General features: G+C 37.3%; 1 long non-coding RNA gene across 1 annotated transcript; it reads left to right on the top strand.

Annotated features, from left to right (window-relative positions):
• Positions 1-7,187: 7,187 nt before the first annotated feature.
• On the top strand, positions 7,188-10,377 carry LOC131016572 (uncharacterized). The gene is made up of 3 exons (XR_009099085.1): positions 7,188-7,652; positions 9,430-9,510; positions 10,114-10,377. It is a non-coding gene; the product is annotated as an uncharacterized LOC131016572 (long non-coding RNA).
• Positions 10,378-19,834: the final 9,457 nt, after the last annotated feature.

The following is a 19,834-nucleotide window of genomic DNA, read 5'->3' as shown; positions in this document are numbered from 1 at the left end:
TTAATTTGTTCGTTGTCTTGATATATAAATTAAATCCGCAGATTTAATTAACTCACGAGTCGGAAATAATCCACGACTTGAGTAAAAATAAATTCTAATTCCATCTCGCTTAAATAAATAACGTGACTTTGCTAAGTCAGTTATAACTCTGAAATAATATCATTGACTGCTTAAACAATATAAATTCAGGATCATAAGCTGAATTCATATCAGAATAATAACCGTTTTCATTCACTGATGAACATAAATAAACACTCATTACTGGATTTAATATTTATAAAAGAGCGGGTCACTACATGAGCAGTTGATAGCTATCCTGCCAGGGCTAGTGTACACCAGTGACCGTGAGTCATCTAACGGGTTGGCCGGTCAAGTGACCGTGAGAGGTGGCCACCTCTCCGGCACAAAGTTCCAGATATGATAGATTACAGAACTTAGACTGCAGTCGAACTTTAAGAATCACAAATGAATTTAGTAAGCTTGGGCCTTTTAGCGAAAAACTCCCTTGCTGTACTGTTTAATTATGGCATGACAATTTACAGTTTTGAAGTATGTATTTTATACTTAGGCATACGTGCCCACTGAGTACTTTTGTACTCAAGCCCTGCATATATTTCTAAATGTGCAGGTTGAACAGCTGCAGATGGTGATGAAGTGACGAGCGGGATTCTTTTGTCTTATTATGTATTAATGAACTCTAGGGTTACATGTCTTCATACATGTAATCAGAATCATATTCCGCTGCGTACTCAGAAGTTTTATGTTTATTTGGCTAAGTCAGAGATATCTGAACTTACTAGTTATTTGAGTCTATACGACTAAACTTCTGTTATATTATAAATATCTCTTTTGTTAAATGATGAAATGCGATCCTTCCTTGTTTGATTATCCCCTTTCTACCCCGCTTCTAATCACCCTCCATTAGTCACGATTTCCCCGGCTTAATTATCCTTAATTAGGGCCGGTCTTGACAGAGTGGTATCAGAGCAGTTCATTTGCTCTGAACCCTAGAGTTAATAAATTTTTCTAGTATGATCACTAGTATGAAAGAGTCAGTCGGCAAAAGCTCAGCACTTCATCACATCGCTATGTTCAACAGAAAGGAATGCAACAGAAAGTTTTGAATGTTGAAGTTTATATTTCGCCTTGATGCAAATGTTGATTTTACTTATGCCTTTTTATGGAGATGTTACTCAATGAACTTAGATGCGCTAAGGATGCATGATCACTGTTATGAACACAACAATAGAAGGAATTTAGCAAGAACATTTTTACTTTTCTCTGTAAATTGAGGCGATGAGTAAGTTACAAAATTAGTGAACCAGACGAGAAACCAACAAACAAAATACAATGAGGAGTAAAGAAAAGTGTCACACATGAGATAGTGACACGGGCATAGATCTTCGTTCGGATTATTCACGCGAGGCGGATACCGAATCAACTATTGCCTTAATCAGAGTATAGTGGGAACACTTTTCATAGTAATAAGAATACCCTACATAGTTTGGAAACTGCGACATAACGGAGTTAATTCTTTTCAAAACCCTAATTAGTACTAGTTGTAGCATATTTAAGACTTCACGAGTTATATATTCGAGTCTAGTGTTAGGCTCGGTCCTCTTATGATTATAATACTGTGGTTTGAATTTCGAGACCTCAAGTAGAATTATTACCTTACTGTTGTAGATGTGTTTGAACCTTACTGTTTTGCCACCTATTTTGATATTCGTGAGTTTGATTATGCGACCTTCATGTATAGATGGCGAGGATGCGCTTTACCAGACGACGGCCGTTGCGTCGAGATGCTAGTCCGGATGCTATCAGGAACTCATATTTTACTTATCGCCGATGCCACGGTGATGACTTAGGCCAATTCTTGGCCGGCTTCCATCGACACTGGATCGCTGCAAGAGACCATGGGATATCGGACTATGACGGAATGGAGCGGCTAATGGATTTGCTGCCATCAGAATGGCAGGGATGGGCGAGGATGATTTCCGCTCACTACATCACTCGTTCTGGCAGGTCCTATGACTTGCATTATGACTTCTCTGGATTTACTGCTGAGATCCAGGCACAATTCACTCGTTGGGGAAATGCTCCTCGAGGGCCGGTCGTGACACCACATGACCCGACGGGTTGCTTGGGTTGGTAGCATAAATCAAAGAACAATTCAATCACTGCTGAAATCAAACTCTAAAATTCAAAACATAACTTTTTTATTTCAGTTACTAGCATCATAATTTACAGTTGAAAATGTGAACCAACAATTCAACCATCAATTATTATCATCTTCTATGTCATGATGATAGTAGTATATATTTTTTGTTGTTGCTCGTCCTTTTTTTTCTGTATTGCATTCTTAGGTTTTTCTTGTTCTTCACTGTTAGTCTTGCCGAATATTTTCTCAAGACTTATCAATTCTAAAAATTTATCTAGGTTATATGCCTTAAGCTGCAAAAAACAAGTGTTGTACATATTCATAAAGTGTTTTGGCTTGGCCTTGAGGTAAATTCTTAATCAATGTCAATAGTTCAGAAGAGAAGGCTAATGGGAAAGCGGATGGGAACATCGCCAACATAAAATCAACTTCATTCAGTAGACCAAATGCTTCACTCAAAACTTTAGGAGCATTAGACTCCTAATAGAGAGAGCTTATCTGCATTATCATTTATTATTTCAAACATAAAAAATCAAAACAAAACAAAGCTAAAAACTATTTGATTAAAATAAAATTCCATCGTATAAACTTTACTGAGAGCAGCCGCAGCTCTTTTATTTGCATCTTTTATTTTATCTTTAACGTTGTCACTCCAAATAAATGCATATCTTATATGCTGCAAGTGAAGTTTTGAAGCATCTAGCATCTTAAAAAATTAGAAAATAACTAGGGCTGTCAAAATCATAAAAAAAATGAAAATGAAACACTATTTAAATCCTAATTAGACTTTGGAATTTGAGTAGTCATACATGAGAATTAACGGGCCAATTTGGCCCGTGGCCCACATGACCCGACGGGCTGCTTGGGTTGGTAGCATAAATCAAAGAACAATTCAATCACTGCTGAAATCAAACTCTAAGATTCAAAACTTAACTTTTTTGTTTTAGTTACTAGCATCATAATTTACAGTTGAAAATGTGAACCAACAATTCAACCATCAATTATTATCATCTTCTATGTCATGATGATAGTAGTATATATTTTTTGTTGTTTCTCGTCCTTTTTTTTCTGTATTGCATTCTTAGGTTTTTCTTGTTCTTCACTGTTAATCTTGCCGAATATTTTCTCAAGACTTATCAATTCTAAAAATTTATCTAGGTTATATGCCTTAAGCTGCAAAAAAGAAGTGTTGTACATATTCATAAAGTGTTTTGGCTTGGTCTTGAGGTAAATTCTTAATCAATGTCAATAGTTCAGAAGAGAAGGTGATTAAGAACATCAACATAAAATCAACTTCTTTCAGTAGACCAAGCGCTTCACTCAAAACTTTAGGAGCATTAGACTTTTAATAGAGAGAGCTTATCTGCATTATCATTTATTATTTCAAAAATAAAAAATCAAAACAAAAAATAAAACAAAGCTAAAAACTATTTGATTAAAATAAAAGTCTATCGTATAAACTTTACTGACAGCAGCCGCAACTCTTTTATTTGCATCTTTTATGTTATCTTTAACGTTGTCACTCCAAATAAATGCATGTCTTATATGCTGCAAGTGATGTTTTGAAGCATCTAGCATCTTAAAAAATTAGAAAATAACTAGGGATGTCAAACTCATAAAAAAATGAAAATGAAACACTATTTAAATCCTAATTAGACTTTGGAATTTGAGTAGTCATACAAGAGAATTAACGGGCCAATTTGGCCCGTGGCCCACATGACCCGACGGGTTGCTTGGGTTGGTAGCATAAATCAAAGAACAATTCAATCACTGCTGAAATCAAACTCTAAAATTCAAAACATAACTTTTTTATTTCAGTTACTAGCATCATAATTTACAGTTGAAAATGTGAACCAACAATTCAACCATCAATTATTATCATCTTCTATGTCATGATGATAGTAGTATATATTTTTTGTTGTTGCTCGTCCTTTTTTTTCTGTATTGCATTCTTAGGTTTTTCTTGTTCTTCACTGTTAGTCTTGCCGAATATTTTCTCAAGACTTATCAATTCTAAAAATTTATCTAGGTTATATGCCTTAAGCTGCAAAAAACAAGTGTTGTACATATTCATAAAGTGTTTTGGCTTGGTCTTGAGGTAAATTCTTAATCAATGTCAATAGTTCAGAAGAGAATGCGAATAAGAACATCAACATAAAATCAACTTCTTTCAGTAGACCAAGCGTTTCACTCAAAACTTTAGGAGCATTAGACTCCTAATAGAGAGAGCTTATCTGCATTATCATTTATTATTTCAAACATAAAAAATCAAAACAAAAAACAAAGCAAAGCTAAAAACTATTTGATTAAAATAAAATTCCATCGTATAAACTTTACTGAGAGCAGCCGCAACTCTTTTATTTGCATCTATTATGTTATCTTTAACGTTGTCACTCCAAATAAATGCATGTCTTATATGCTGCAAGTGATGTTTTGAATCATCTAGCATCTTAAAAAATTAGAAAATAACTAGGGATGTCAAACTCATAAAAAAAATTAAAATGAAACACTATTTAAATCCTAATTAGACTTTGGAATTTGAGTAGTCATACATGAGAATTAACAGGCCAATTTGGCCCGTGGCCCACATGACCCGACGGGCTGCTTGGGTTGGTAGCATAAATCAAAGAACAATTCAATCACTGCTGAAATCAAACTCTAAGATTCAAAACATAACTTTTTTGTTTCAGTTACTAGCATCATAATTTACAGTTGAGAATGTGAACCAACAATTCAACCATCAATTATTATCATCTTCTATGTCATGATGATAGTAGTATATATTTTTTGTTGTTGCTCGTCCTTTTTTTTCTGTATTGCATTCTTAGGTTTTTCTTGTTCTTCACTGTTAGTCTTGCCGAATATTTTCTCAAGACTTATCAATTCTAAAAATTTATCTAGGTTATATGCCTTAAGCTGCAAATAAGAAGTGTTTTGGCTTGGTCTTGAGGTAAATTCTTAATCAATGTCAATAGTTCAGAAGAGAATGCGAGTAAGAACATCAACATAAAATCAACTTCTTTCAGTAGACCAAGCGCTTCACTCAAAACTTTAGGAGCATTAGACTTTTAATAGAGAGAGCTTATCTGCATTATCATTTATTATTTCAAAAATAAAAAATCAAAACAAAAAATAAAACAAAGCTAAAAACTATTTGATTAAAATAAAAGTCTATCGTATAAACTTTACTGACAGCAGCCGCAACTCTTTTATTTGCATCTTTTATGTTATCTTTAACGTTGTCACTCCAAATAAATGCATGTCTTATATGCTGCAAGTGATGTTTTGAAGCATCTAGCATCTTAAAAAATTAGAAAATAACTAGGGATGTCAAACTCATAAAAAAATGAAAATGAAACACTATTTAAATCCTAATTAGACTTTGGAATTTGAGTAGTCATACAAGAGAATTAACGGGCCAATTTGGCCCGTGGCCCACATGACCCGACGGGTTGCTTGGGTTGGTAGCATAAATCAAAGAACAATTCAATCACTGCTGAAATCAAACTCTAAAATTCAAAACATAACTTTTTTATTTCAGTTACTAGCATCATAATTTACAGTTGAAAATGTGAACCAACAATTCAACCATCAATTATTATCATCTTCTATGTCATGATGATAGTAGTATATATTTTTTGTTGTTGCTCGTCCTTTTTTTTCTGTATTGCATTCTTAGGTTTTTCTTGTTCTTCACTGTTAGTCTTGCCGAATATTTTCTCAAGACTTATCAATTCTAAAAATTTATCTAGGTTATATGCCTTAAGCTGCAAAAAACAAGTGTTGTACATATTCATAAAGTGTTTTGGCTTGGTCTTGAGGTAAATTCTTAATCAATGTCAATAGTTCAGAAGAGAATGCGAGTAAGAACATCAACATAAAATCAACTTCTTTCAGTAGACCAAGCGTTTCACTCAAAACTTTAGGAGCATTAGACTCCTAATAGAGAGAGCTTATCTGCATTATCATTTATTATTTCAAACATAAAAAATCAAAACAAAAAACAAAACAAAGCTAAAAACTATTTGATTAAAATAAAAGTCCATCGTATAAACTTTACTGAGAGCAGCCGCAACTCTTTTATTTGCATCTTTTATGTTATCTTTAACGTTGTCACTCCAAATAAATGCATATCTTATATGCTGCAAGTGAAGTTTTGAAGCATCTAGCATCTTAAACAATTAGAAAATAACTAGGGCTGTCAAAATCATAAAAAAAATGAAAATGAAACACTATTTAAATCCTAATTAGACTTTGGAATTTGAGTAGTCATACATGAGAATTAACGGGCCAATTTGGCCCGTGGCCCACATGACCCGACGGGCTGCTTGGGTTGGTAGCATAAATCAAAGAACAATTCAATCACTGCTGAAATCAAACTCTAAGATTCAAAACATAACTTTTTTATTTCAGTTACTAGCATCATAATTTACAGTTGAAAATGTGAACCAACAATTCAACCATCAATTATTATCATCTTCTATGTCATGATGATAGTAGTATATATATTTTTTGTTGTTGCTCATCCTTTTTTTTCTGTATTGCATTCTTAGGTTTTTCTTGTTCTTCAGTGTTAGTCTTGCCGAATATTTTCTCAAGACTTATCAATTCTAAAAATTTATCTAGGTTATATGCCTTAAGCTGCAAAAAAGAAGTGTTGTACATATTCATAAAGTGTTTTGGCTTGGTCTTGAGGTAAATTCTTAATGAATGTCAATAGTTCAGAAGAGAATGCGAATAAGAACATCAACATAAAATCAACTTCTTTCAGTAGACCAAGTATAACACCCCGCCCAATTATATTAAGTTTAGAATTTATTTTCGAACTTAGAAGTAAGATGATTCACGCCGGATATAAAGAAAATGAATTTATTTTTAATTCCAACAAAAATGATTTACAAAAACATTTGTAAATGCAGTTATTGAATTTATATGCATTGCATATTTATTTAATTTAGCATTCAAGTATTTTCACGAGCTATTTATTTAAGCAAACACTGAACGATTATTACAGTTTTCATAGTACAACCCGGAAGACTTTTTATTTTATTCAATCACCTAATTTCTCCACCTAATTTATCCACCTACTCTTCCACCACTAATTTTTTCTTTTCCCTACCACTAACTTATTTTTATCTAATAAACATGAGTGGAAGTGTGATGAGTGAAGATAGGATTAGTGTGCTAAGGTGGTAGGGAACCAAGCTTTAATCATGAATAATGCTTTGTCCTTAATCATTCTTCCATTGCAAGACAAAGCTCATCACTTCACTCCCTCACACTTCAATTCTCGGCCTCCCCTCTCTCTCTCTATACTCTCTTTTCCTCTATTAATGTCCATTGAAGAAAGCTTAGAGAAGCTTCATCAAACACTACTATGAGATAATCCACCATCCAATCCAATCAAATACTATCATATCTCATCAAATTCAAGAAGCTAGAGCTAAGATCAAAGTTGGAGCAAAGTCTTGATCACCTTTTAAATCCTTGAGTAAGTGATCTTAGATTATTTATTTGATCATATTAATGATATGTAAGTGAGTATATGATCATGATTGAGCAAGAAAATCACCCAATTTATTTTTATGAAACTTTCGAAAATTAGGAGCTTGAAACCCTACGAATTTTGTTGTTTATTTTCTTGACTTGGCTTGAGTTATATGATGATGGATTTGAGTTTATGAGATGATCTAGATGATTAATGATGGATGAGATTGAAGTTTGAGGTTGAGAAGTGAAAAATGAAAAATGTTAGTTTGAGGAAGAAGATGATATATATGTGTTTCTATATGTGATTTTGTTATATGATGTTGATTTGAAGATTTGAGTGGGTATATGAGTTCTTGAGCATGCTATGATGTTAAGTGATGGTTTAGATTGATGATTAGAAGTGATGAAATGAGTTTTGGGATGAGTTGTTGTTGAGAATTATGATGTTATATTCAAGTTAGAGATATTATTAAGATATATAAGTTTTAAATACAAATTGGAGAATTTCGTAGGCCTACTGACCTACTGTGATCGATGGTTTGTCGATGTCTAATAGCTTTGAAAATTTTATAGCAAGTTTCTACATGAGTCTTGAGTACCCTGGTAAAATTTCATGCTATTTCAACTTCGTTTGATATTTCTTTAAAATGCAAAACCTAAACTGCACATTATTACCGAGAATTTCAGAGAACAGGGGAACGAGTCATTCATTTAAGTAGCTTCCTATGTGATCTAGCTTTCCAACTTTTTATGGTATCAACCTTATTGTGTTATCTAGATATCCACCAAAGTTGAGCCCAGTTTGACAACGTTTACTATTTTTCAAAAATTGTAACCTTCGGTTGCACAAAACTGCCAGAAATGGTAGATCGTGGTAAAAACGTCATATCTCTCAAACCACTTGGATCTTTCGACTCTATTTTTTTTTTAAATGAAACTAGACTCGAAGATATTTCTTTCAGTATGAGTCTCGAGTCCAGGAGATGTCGGAGTCAGAACAGTTTAAATTTTGAAGTTGAGTCAGTGTAAAAACAGAGCATATTTTAATGATGTTTGATTGTGATTCTTATGTGCCTTATGTGATTGTGTTGCCTATGTGTTTGAATTTTCACTAAATTATTTTAGTGAATTTAAATCTCTTGATTTAAATTTTAATATTTAAGGTTGGGACTATTTATTTTAAATGAGGTCCGTTCTTTTATTTAATTTATTGATGGACTTTAAAAATAAAAAACAAATTTTGGGATTAAACCCTCATTTTTATAATATTTCAAGGCTTTTTGAGTATGGATTTTAAATGGTTAAAATGTTTTATTTCATCTCAATGGATTTTAAAATGTTTTATTATTTATAAATGAATAATGGAATTTCTTATTTATTTACATGAAAAAAAAAATGAAATGTATAGAATGTTATAAAATGGTGCATGATTTCTTTTATGTTCATGTGAACTTGTGATTTTAATGATACTAAACTTGAGGATTTTATTTCTTTCTGTTTATTGTTTACGTGATTACGTGATATTATGTGGTTAGTCACGAGGTTATGATGGTTTTCGATTGTCTTTAATGGAACGAATTATGGATGCTAGAACCCTAAAACACTAAAAGAAAATCGAGTAAGGATATTGTTGGTGTCCTTAACTCAAGAAATTTAGTTTTCAAGTATTTATTCATTAAATTTGAAAACCCGGCGTGATGAATCAAGTATGTTTAGTACATCCATAAATACATTAAGATTAGTTTCATGAGACCTATTAAGGATAGAATTTCTTGTAGGCTTTGTGACCAGGGGGATTAGCGCTGCTTTACCAAGACAGGTTTATATGTGATTATGATCTTCAGGCTTTGCCTAACCAGGTGGGCTTACTTTCCAAATGTACAAAGTATGATTGAGTTATTAAGCTCTAAATGTTTTCAATGAAATGCAAATTGTTTATTTAATGTAATGAAAACTGTTTATCCAATAAAATATTTTGTGCACTCTGCTCTGTTTAAGGCTCGCATAAGTTAATCGATCGAGGTTCTCTTATGACCTAACACGTTGTTTGAGAATTGTGTACACCTATTAGCTGACTCGGTGGGTTGATCTCCATTCGGGCACTAATCATGTATGAGGCGTTATAAGGGTGCTCGACGGGATGTGTTCCGGAGCATTGGGTCCCAAATGGGAACTTGACTGGGTTACGCCCTCAGTTCAAGTAAAGCGGGAGATATGGATCCGTCGGTGGCTAAAAGGTCCGGGATCACAGCGAGTAACGGAAAGGGAGTGTGACATGTGCGCACAAATGAAAGAAAATGTTTTAACATGCTTAGAAGTACTTCTTTCAATTTAAAACCTTCTAAGTCATGTCAAGTATGATTGGATAAACTGTCTTTATTAAAATATGAAATGTTTCAGAAAAATGCATGCCCACTAAGTACATTAGTACTTAGCCCAAAAATACTTTCAAATGTTTTCAGGTTGGCTGGCCGGTGCTGACGGGACGGAGCTGAGGCTAGAGTTAAATTCCTATGTTAGACTTCCGCTGTAGCAATTACTCTTATACATCTTTTGTTTTCTCAACTTAAGATGACTTCATGTCGAGCTTAAATTTGAAATTCTAGTTTTATGCTAATGAATGTTGGTTGTCAGAAACATGAAACAAAACTTGTGATCCAAAGGGGCATAGCCCGACTTTCTATCCTATTTCGGGTTTTTACAAGGTTGTTCCTTGTTTATTTCTATGAATTAGTTTCACCTCGATTATATTTATTCAATCAAGAATTGGGGTGTGACACCAAGCGTTTCACTCAAAACTTTAGGAGCATTAGACTCCTAATAGAGAGAGCTTATCTGCATTATCATTTATTATTTCAAACATAAAAAATCAAAACAAAAAACAAAACAAAGCTAAAAACTATTTGATTTGTAATGACCCGACTTTTTATTAAGGATTATATACTTTTAATTACTGATTTAAGGAATTATTATGGTAATTAGAGTTCAGCTTCCATTAATAAAATACGAACTTATATGAATTTGATAATTTATATATGTGATGATTTATTTTTTTTATTTTCAATAGATGATGCACTCAAAATATATTTTGAGTCCATTAATTTATTGTGGAGAATTTAACACTGAAGTGTTAAATGTGAATCTTTTATCGATTGTTTACTTAAGCCCATGAGTAATTTAATTTATGTTAGAAGCAAGCTCAAATGGATTTTATGCTTCAATAAGAATTAGGCTTATATGTCTTAATGTATTTAAATGAGTTTGGAACCATATAATTAATATATTAATCTCTTAGATTTTTTTTTAATGATTAAAAGTTGAATAATCCTAAGCATGCTGAATCCTAAGCATGCTGAAGAAATTCTTACTACGCATGCTGAAGGAAATTCTTCAGTCTTACATGCCAGCTGAAGAGTTCATACCTGTAAGTTGAAAAAAATTCCACAATCCTCATCCATCCAAACCACCCCATTTTTCTTTAAAACCACAGCCATTTTCACCATTCTCACACCACCATTATCAACTACTGCAGCCCAATTTCACAGCCAATTTTAAGGTAATGCAACAAAGAAATTTCTGCATCTTTCCATTCTCTTCCCAAATTGATTTCTAATTTTTGTGATATACAATATCTGCAGAGACTATTATCCACCTACTCAAGGTATCATCACCCTCAGGGAACCACCAATTCATACCAATTCATACGGCTGTTCAGAAATTTCACAACATGTTTACATATGCACATATGAACTGAAATTTATAGACTAGTTCAGTTTCAAGAAAAGAATTTCAGATTTCAATAAGCATTTACAGTATTTGATTTCTGCTCAAAATCCTATGCTATTTTGTGAACTAAATTGTGGCTTGAACCTACTGTGTGTGTGAGTCGAAATCAGAGGGGACGGCAGCCGCGGTGGCTGCCGGCGGTCGACGGTCGGCGACGGAGCCGAGGTGGTCTCCGATCTGCCAAAGAGAAAAAAAAGAGATGAGTATTCAGATTTTTAATTTAGAAAATGAAAAAAAAAAGGGGGAAAATAGAAAAGGAAGAAATTAGGGCTTACCTTAGGCTACCCGTCGATCCAGAGAGAAAGGCGAGAGAGCCGAGGGTGGCGCGGCCTATCGCCGCTGCTCCTCCGGCGAATTCCGTGGCGGCGACGGCTGGATCGAGCAAGAGAGAGAGATGATGAACAGTGTTCCGATCTAGAGATCTAGAAACCGAGAGAGAGAATCAGGGCGGCAGGCGGCGGCCGTGCTCTTCCACGGCCAGGCGATGGCCGTGAACATCCGTGGCGTTGAACGGCGGTGGCGGATCTGCCATGGAGGAGGAGCGGAGGCGACGGAGCGGCGGCGTGGCTGCGCTTGCTGCGCCTTTCCAACGGCCGAGATTGAGTGAGAGAGATAGAGGAGAAGGCGACGGCGAAGGCGAAGGCGACGGCGAGGCGGCGCGCCGGAGGCGGCGCCGCCCTCAGCCGAGCAGAGAGAGGGTCGAGAGAGAGAGAGGTCCGAGAGATAGAGAGAGAGGTCCGAGAGATAGAGAGAGAGAGAAACTTGTGTGTGTGTTGGGAGGTGTTTGTGTGTGTATATTTAGGTTAGAAAAGGGAGCCGGGTTTGGGCCGGGTTTCAGCCGGGTTTGGGCCGGGTTTGAGCCGGGTTTGGGCCGAAAATATTGGGCTCCCTCTTGGGCCGATTTTATTAATTGTTTGGGCCGAGACTTGGGTCGATTTTAATTAAATTGTTTGGGCCCTTATTTAATTAACAGATGGGCTTCGATTTAAATGTTTGGGCTCGGCCCTTTACAAATAAAATCTGATGGGCTTCTTTTAATTAAAGGATTTGGACCTATTTTAATTAAATTGTTTGGGCCTTATTCAAAGAAAAAAACATGATAGACTTAATTTATCTAATTAATTTGAGCTTGATTAATTTAATTATATATTGACCTTTAAATTAATTATTTAAATGGAGTTCTTTATTTCAAGTATTTATAAATGAATTATAAAATGAAATATTTCGAGTTAAACTCTCATTTAAATTAATTCTTTTCAAATGACTTATTAATATGGATTATTTGAAAATGATTAAATGTTTTTAAAAATAAGAAAAGCATGATCTATGATGATATAATTTATCTATGTAATATTATAGGATTTGTTTTTAAATGACGGAATATTTGACTTGATGGCATAAATAGAACGAGTTATGATTAATGCGCATGTTGATATTAGAATAAATAGTTTCGAACCTAAATGATAGTTATGTGATAATGTTTTGAGTTTAAGGTTTTGACGAGATAAGATTAATTCTTTCCAGTCCACATTAATTATTACTTGGACTCCTATTATTTATTAATAATGGGTCTCGAATTTATATTACTTGGGCTCCTACGATTTAATTGATTAACTCCAATGAAATTTATTTATTTAACCCAATAAGAATTATTATTTTAGGCTTCTTTATTAATCCTAATTATTTTAATTAGTGATTAATATTAAAATTTACTAATTTTTTTTAGGGTGATGATGGGCTCACTTATTGGGCTTCATGATTTTTATTATCTTGGGCCTCATTTGTTGGGCTCTAGAAATTAATTGATGTTGGGCCTAATATTATTAATGCACTGGGCTTCGAATTTATTCTTTTGGGCTCGAATTAAATTCCTTTTGAGCCTTGATTATTTTATTTTAATTGGGTCGTCATAATTATTCTATTAATTTTAATTAGAGAAGATTTTAAGACTTACTAATTATTAATTAGTAAGTGAACTAGATTATTTAAGATGAGTAGATTATTAAAGATTAATAATCCGACCTCATAAGACGAGCTTTAATTCCTTAAATAGGATTAACACCTCATAATTTAATTAAAGGAATGTGAGTCATGCATAATCATTTCACGCATCCTCATTTATTGAGATTTTTTCGAGAATTAGAATCTTATTTTATTTTCTCGGATTAAAGGTCAAACACCAGAGTTAGAGCTAAACCGTGAGTCGGCTATTCAGGTAGGCTTTCTACGTATAAACTAAAATTATATATTAGAATTGTTAAGACTTTATGCTTATGAATTTAAATGATATTGTCAATGCCTAAATGCTTTATGTTTTATTATTAATTGCCTATCTGATGTTAATCGAATTCGGATTCTGGATGGGACCGCAAATCCCTTCGGAATTAGTGTACACCTTGTGATCGTGAGTCATCTAGCGGGTTGGCCGATCATAGTGTCCGTAGAGGGAGGCCTCCCTCTCGGCACGAGTTACTGATATGGTGATTAATGATATAAAATACCTGCGCGGGTTATTGATGAAAGAAATGATATTATGTTTGGTAAATACGAGTCTTTAAAGGAAAACCCTCGTATTTTACTACTGTTGAAAGGCTTGACAATAAAATATTATGCATGTATGTAAATTTCGGCAAGTGTCCACTAAGTACTTTTGTACTTAGCCCTGCATGTATTTTTAAATGTGCAGGTTGAGCTGTGATCGAGGATGTAGTGTGCAAGCGGAGCTTCTGTCAATCTAGGACGAGTACCTCAGAGTAGAGTATATGTCTTCATACATATATTCAAATTATTATTCCGCTGCAAACACTGATTTTACTAAGACATTATGTTATCTGTCAAAACAATATGTACTATTTAATAATGTACTCAAACTCGTTGAGTACCCCTTTGAATAATATTATGTACGGTCCCCTTGTGGCCTTCATTGATTTCTAGATATTTCGATTGATTTCTTTATACAAGTCAAGTCATCAAGAAACCGAATATGCCCCTTTCTAAATCCCGCTCCTAAATTCCCTCCCTTAGTCGCGGTTTTCCCGAATTTGCTATCCTTAGCAAGTGCGGTCGTGACAGAATGGTATCAGAGCATTTCTTTTGCTCTGAGTACTAATCATTCCTTCTAAGTTGAGTCTAGATTAAGTAAGTTAATACACTTTTGAACTAGTTGACAAAAGCTTGGCACTACATCTCGTCACGCTCAACGGAGGTTATGGTAAGTACTTTCAAGTTTTAATTAAGTTAATTTCTTGAAATGTATGAAGCATGAATAAGTATGACTATGGTATGAATCACAAGAACTTAGAACTGTTAAGTTATATATGCTCACTCTCACGACGGAACATAGAAGAGAACTTAGGGAGATGCCTTAACTTTTTCTTCATGTTACGATGACATCGACAATGACGGTCGAAATAGAGAAAGAAGAATTACACGAAGGGTCGCATGATGAAACCACGAGCATGAAGATTGAGCAGCGTAACGAACGCCAATAGTACGTTGATGGCATGGGCATAGCTTAAATATTCGAGTGTTTTTCTACGATGAGATCTCGAATTAGCTTGGCCTTTTGAACTTATTTTGTTGAAACTTTTAGTGCTCGTTGCTAGATTTAAGAAAATATCATCATCACATAACAAGCCCTAAGTTCGGTAAACAACGACACTAGAACTATATGATAGTCGAATTAGGTAATCTGTGATTAAGTATTAAGAACCTGTATGACTTGTGTAAATGCTAGATTTAGATGATGAGGTGTTTTTGCACGTTATGGTTATTGAACCGAACTTGTTTTCCGATTTTAGATATTTAGAACCTTATCGCCTTAAGTTACTTGTCGTGTGCTACTTTTGACGATAGAATTTCCTTTGTTAGATGGCGAGAACTGTTTTCACCCGACGACGACCACTGCCCCCATGGGCTAGTCCAGAGGAGGTCGAGCGGTCCTACCGCACCTATGCTCCATGTCACGGGGATAACCTCGGACAGTTCCTCGCAGGTTTTCACAGACACTGGGTCGAGGCGAGTGCACATGGAGTATCAGGGTATGACGGTATCCAGAGGTTGATCTTACTGTTACCTTCCGAGTGGCAGGGATGGGCTAGGCAGATCTCTGCCCACTACATCTTTCGCCGAGAAGATTACCACGACCTCATGGGAGACTTCCCTAGCTTTATTGCGGAGCTTCAGATCTGTTTCACTTTGTGGGGCCGCGCCCCTCTAGGGCCCTACATCCTTCCGGGAGACTACGTACAAGTGGGGACGCCTTTGCCAGCGGAAGCACCCACTACTGCTCCCGAGCCCTCGATGGCCTTGCCACGAGATTCTCCACCACGTGCCTCAGTTCTAGGGCGCCGTGGTAGGCACGATGACGAGACAGGCCCTTCTCGTCCACGGGCTCGTAGAGATTTCCCATCGCCTCCTGACTCAGCGATCCAAGCTACTGCTACTCCACCACCACTGATACCTACGATAGACGCAAGGTTTGAGGCTGCCATGGCAGATGTCGACAGAGTCATGGCCAACATGAGGGAGTTTCTAGATAGGGGCAAATACCCTATGCAGGAGGATGACGATACAGCACAGTATGGTACGATAAGGATTACTCGTCCTGAACCCGTGCCAACTCCAGCTCCGATCAAGCCTCGTGCCACGGCCAGGATCAGCACCAGAGACGATCCGATCCGTGAGATGGTGAACGACATCTTCCGCTCAGCCCAGATCATGCAGGAGACAGGCGAGGGCCAGGGAGAGACTCCGTTGCCCAGCTGGGAGCCGGGCGAGGATGAGGAGGAGGACCCCGAGGAGGATGAGGAGGAGGACCCCGAGGAGGATCCAGAAGAGAACCCCCTGGCGTCACCAAGGAACAGTCGTACCGCGACTCAGAGTTCACAAATTTGATAGTTTTAGCTTGTGAATGTACTCCGGAAACGATGATTCGTTCCAATGACTATGATTTTATTTATGTTGTTTCTAGCTAGCATTAGTACGGAAATGTTGGTCTCTAGGACGTTCCGTGAATAAAAACCCTTTTGTGATTGCTTAACTAGTAAGCCGATACATCATAGGGAGTACTAGATAGACTTTACTTACATTTTTGGGTTGACAATGTAAAAGCCCTCGATGAGAAAATTTTCCATGAGATATAAATGACCCTAGCATGGGCTTTCTGCGATGATCTCGTGTATGTTTTATGTTTCTCTACGGGTTTTATTCTTCACAAGTCAGTTAAGAATGTAGTAACTTTGAATAATGTGACTTGTGTATGCAACGGTTCCTGTTAATATCTTAGTTTTGGAGTTATGATAAGTTAAAATTAACAAACAGTTCTTTCTTAATTGCCTTAGAGATTCCTGTATATAATGTATTAAAAAGGGTGTTTGTAATTTGCAGAATGCCGCCTAAACGAGGTCGCCCCCCTAGGAGAAACGTTAACAATGATGGAAATCGCGATGAAATACCTGAAGGGCGGCGAAACGACAGGGAACCTACCCCACCCCCTCCACCCCCTGCTAGAAGGACTGAAGAACTGTTTCTTCGACAGAATCCGCCTACATTTACTGGGACAGGCGACCCAGCCGAGGCCGAAGCTTGGATACGCGCCTTGGAGCGTATCTTCACTTTCCTACACTGCACAGAAGAGGAGCGACTCTCGTGTATGTCTTTCCAACTAGCCAGATCGGCTGACTTTTGGTGGGAAGCCCGCCGAAAGACTCTGACTCCCGAACAATGGGCAGCATACACTTGGGAAGACTTTAAGACGGGATTATATGATAAGTATATTCCCAAGAGCTACAGAAAGAAGAAGGAGGCTGAGTTTTATAGCCTGAAACAAGGGAAGAAGACGGTGACAGAGTATGACAGAGAGTTCTGCGATCTATCGCGTTATGCTCCGCAACAGGTGGATACTGATGAGAAAATGGCGGAGAAATTTTGTGCCGGTCTGAGGCACGAGATTCGGATGACTCTAGCTAGTCATGGTGGACTCTCATACACTGAGTCTTTGAACAGGGCACTGGACATCGAAGCTGCGATGCCAGTAGAAAGGTTGGCTCCGCCACAGACCTCAGCGCCAGCCAACCCACCTGCACGCCCTCAGAACTTTAAAGGGAAGCGCAACTGGAACGACCATGGAGGAAATGAAAACCAGACTAACAAGAGGCCATGGCAAGGAAATGCGCCGTTGAGACAATATCAGCAACAAGGACAAGGGAAGCAACAGGGTCCTGCCCCGGCTGGAGGCAGCCAAAGACAAAATGAAGTTCCCCTTTGTCCAAAATGCCACAAACCACATCGTGGTGTCTGTAAGGCTGGAACTGACAGTTGCTACACGTGTGGCCAGAAGGGCCACTACTCGTCACAATGCCCCAACAAACAGCAGGGCGCGGCAATCAGGGCCACTTATGCCCAGCCCCTGCAAGCAGTTCAAGGGCAACACCAGCCCCGCCAACAACAGCCATACCAGCAGCAATACCAATACCAGCCCCGCCAACAACAGCCATACCAGCAGCAATACCAACACACACAGCGCCAACAGCAACAGAGGCGGCAGCAACCATTGCCGCAGCAGGCGAGAGCATTTGCTCTCACCCAAAACCAGCCCGAGAAAAACCAAGGAAACCTGGCAGGTATGGGCAAGCTTAAAGGTTTTTCCATAATGATTCTGTTCGATACTGGTGCCTCGCATTCTTTTATATCTGCCCCTTGCGTAGATACCTTAGAAATCGAATCAGAACGAGCTAAGTGTGCCTTAAGAATCACTACACCCTCAGGAGGAAAATCTACCACCACACATGTTTGCTCGAACGTAGAATTTGAAATAGGAGAACTTAAGATGGTAGCGAACAATCTTAATATTCTGCTCATGTGGGATGTAGATATGATCTTAGGAATGGACTGGCTAGCTGAGAATCACGCCACCATCCTTTGTAGTGAACGAAAAATTTCTATTCGACCACCTGGAAAGGAACCGACGGAATTTCACGGCATAGGTATGAAGAAAAGAGTACCAGTGATATCCGCATTACAAGCCAGAAAAGAGATGATGAAGGAAGGAAGCACAACTTATCTCGTCTACCTAAACGGGGAAGCTAGTGAAGACAAGAAAGTGGAAGATGTGGCAATAGTACGAGATTTTCCAGAAGTTTTTCCTGAAATATTGCCAGGACTACCTCCAGACAGGCAACTAGATTTCACCATTGATCTAGAACCTGGATCTGCCCCAGTATCAAAGGCACCATATAGGATGGCCCCAAAGGAACTACAAGAATTAAAGGTGCAACTACAGGAACTCTTGGACTTGGGTTTCATCAGACCCAGTGTCTCGCCTTGGGGAGCGCCTGTACTCTTTGTCAAGAAGAAAGATGGAACCATGAGAATGTGCATTGATTATCGAGAGTTGAACAAACTGACGCTTAAAAACAAATACCCTCTTCCAAGGATAGATGATTTGTTCGATCAACTCAAAGGAGCCAGTGTATTCTCAAAAATAGATTTAAGGTCTGGTTATCATCAACTGAAGATCAGACCAGATGATATATCTAAGACCGCTTTCCGCACAAGATATGGTCACTATGAATTCGTTGTCATGCCATTTGGTTTAACCAATGCACCGGCAGTATTCATGGACCTCATGAATCGAGTTTTCCATCCATACTTAGACAAATTTGTCTTAGTGTTTATAGATGATATCCTCATCTATTCTAAGAATGACCAAGAACATGAAAATCATTTGAGAATCATCCTGGAGACATTAAAAACGGAGAAGTTGTTCGCCAAATTCAGCAAGTGCGAATTTTGGCTGAAAGAAGTAATGTTTCTAGGGCACATCGTATCAGCAGATGGAATCAAGGTGGACCCCGCCAAGGTGCAAGCAGTGCGCGAGTGGAAATCACCAACCACACCTAATGAAATCCGAAGTTTCTTAGGTTTGGCAGGATACTACCGGAGATTCATCGAAGGATTCTCTAAAATAGCGAGACCAATGACGCAATTACTTCGCAAAGGAATCAAGTATAAGTGGAACGAAGAGTGTGAAGCCAGCTTCCAAGAACTGAAGAAGAAATTGACAACTGCACCAGTGCTAGCAGTTCCAGCAGCCGATAAAGAATACGTGATCTTCACGGACGCATCCAAAAATGGGCTAGGTTGTGTGTTGATGCAAGAAGGAAAGGTCATTGCCTACGCCTCGCGACAACTAAGGCCACATGAATTGAACTACCCCACTCATGATCTGGAACTGGCAGCAATTGTGCATGCTTTGAAAATTTGGAGACACCATCTATACGGAGTTAGATGTGAAATCTTCACTGATCACAAAAGCCTTAAGTATTTTTTTGAGCAGAAAGACTTGAATATGAGACAGAGGAGATGGCTCGAACTCGTAAAGGATTACGACTGCGG

This window comes from Salvia miltiorrhiza, chromosome 3, assembly GCF_028751815.1.
Source record: "Salvia miltiorrhiza cultivar Shanhuang (shh) chromosome 3, IMPLAD_Smil_shh, whole genome shotgun sequence".
Taxonomy (NCBI): domain Eukaryota; kingdom Viridiplantae; phylum Streptophyta; class Magnoliopsida; order Lamiales; family Lamiaceae; genus Salvia; species Salvia miltiorrhiza.
This window is presented reverse-complemented; position numbering and strand designations above follow the sequence as displayed.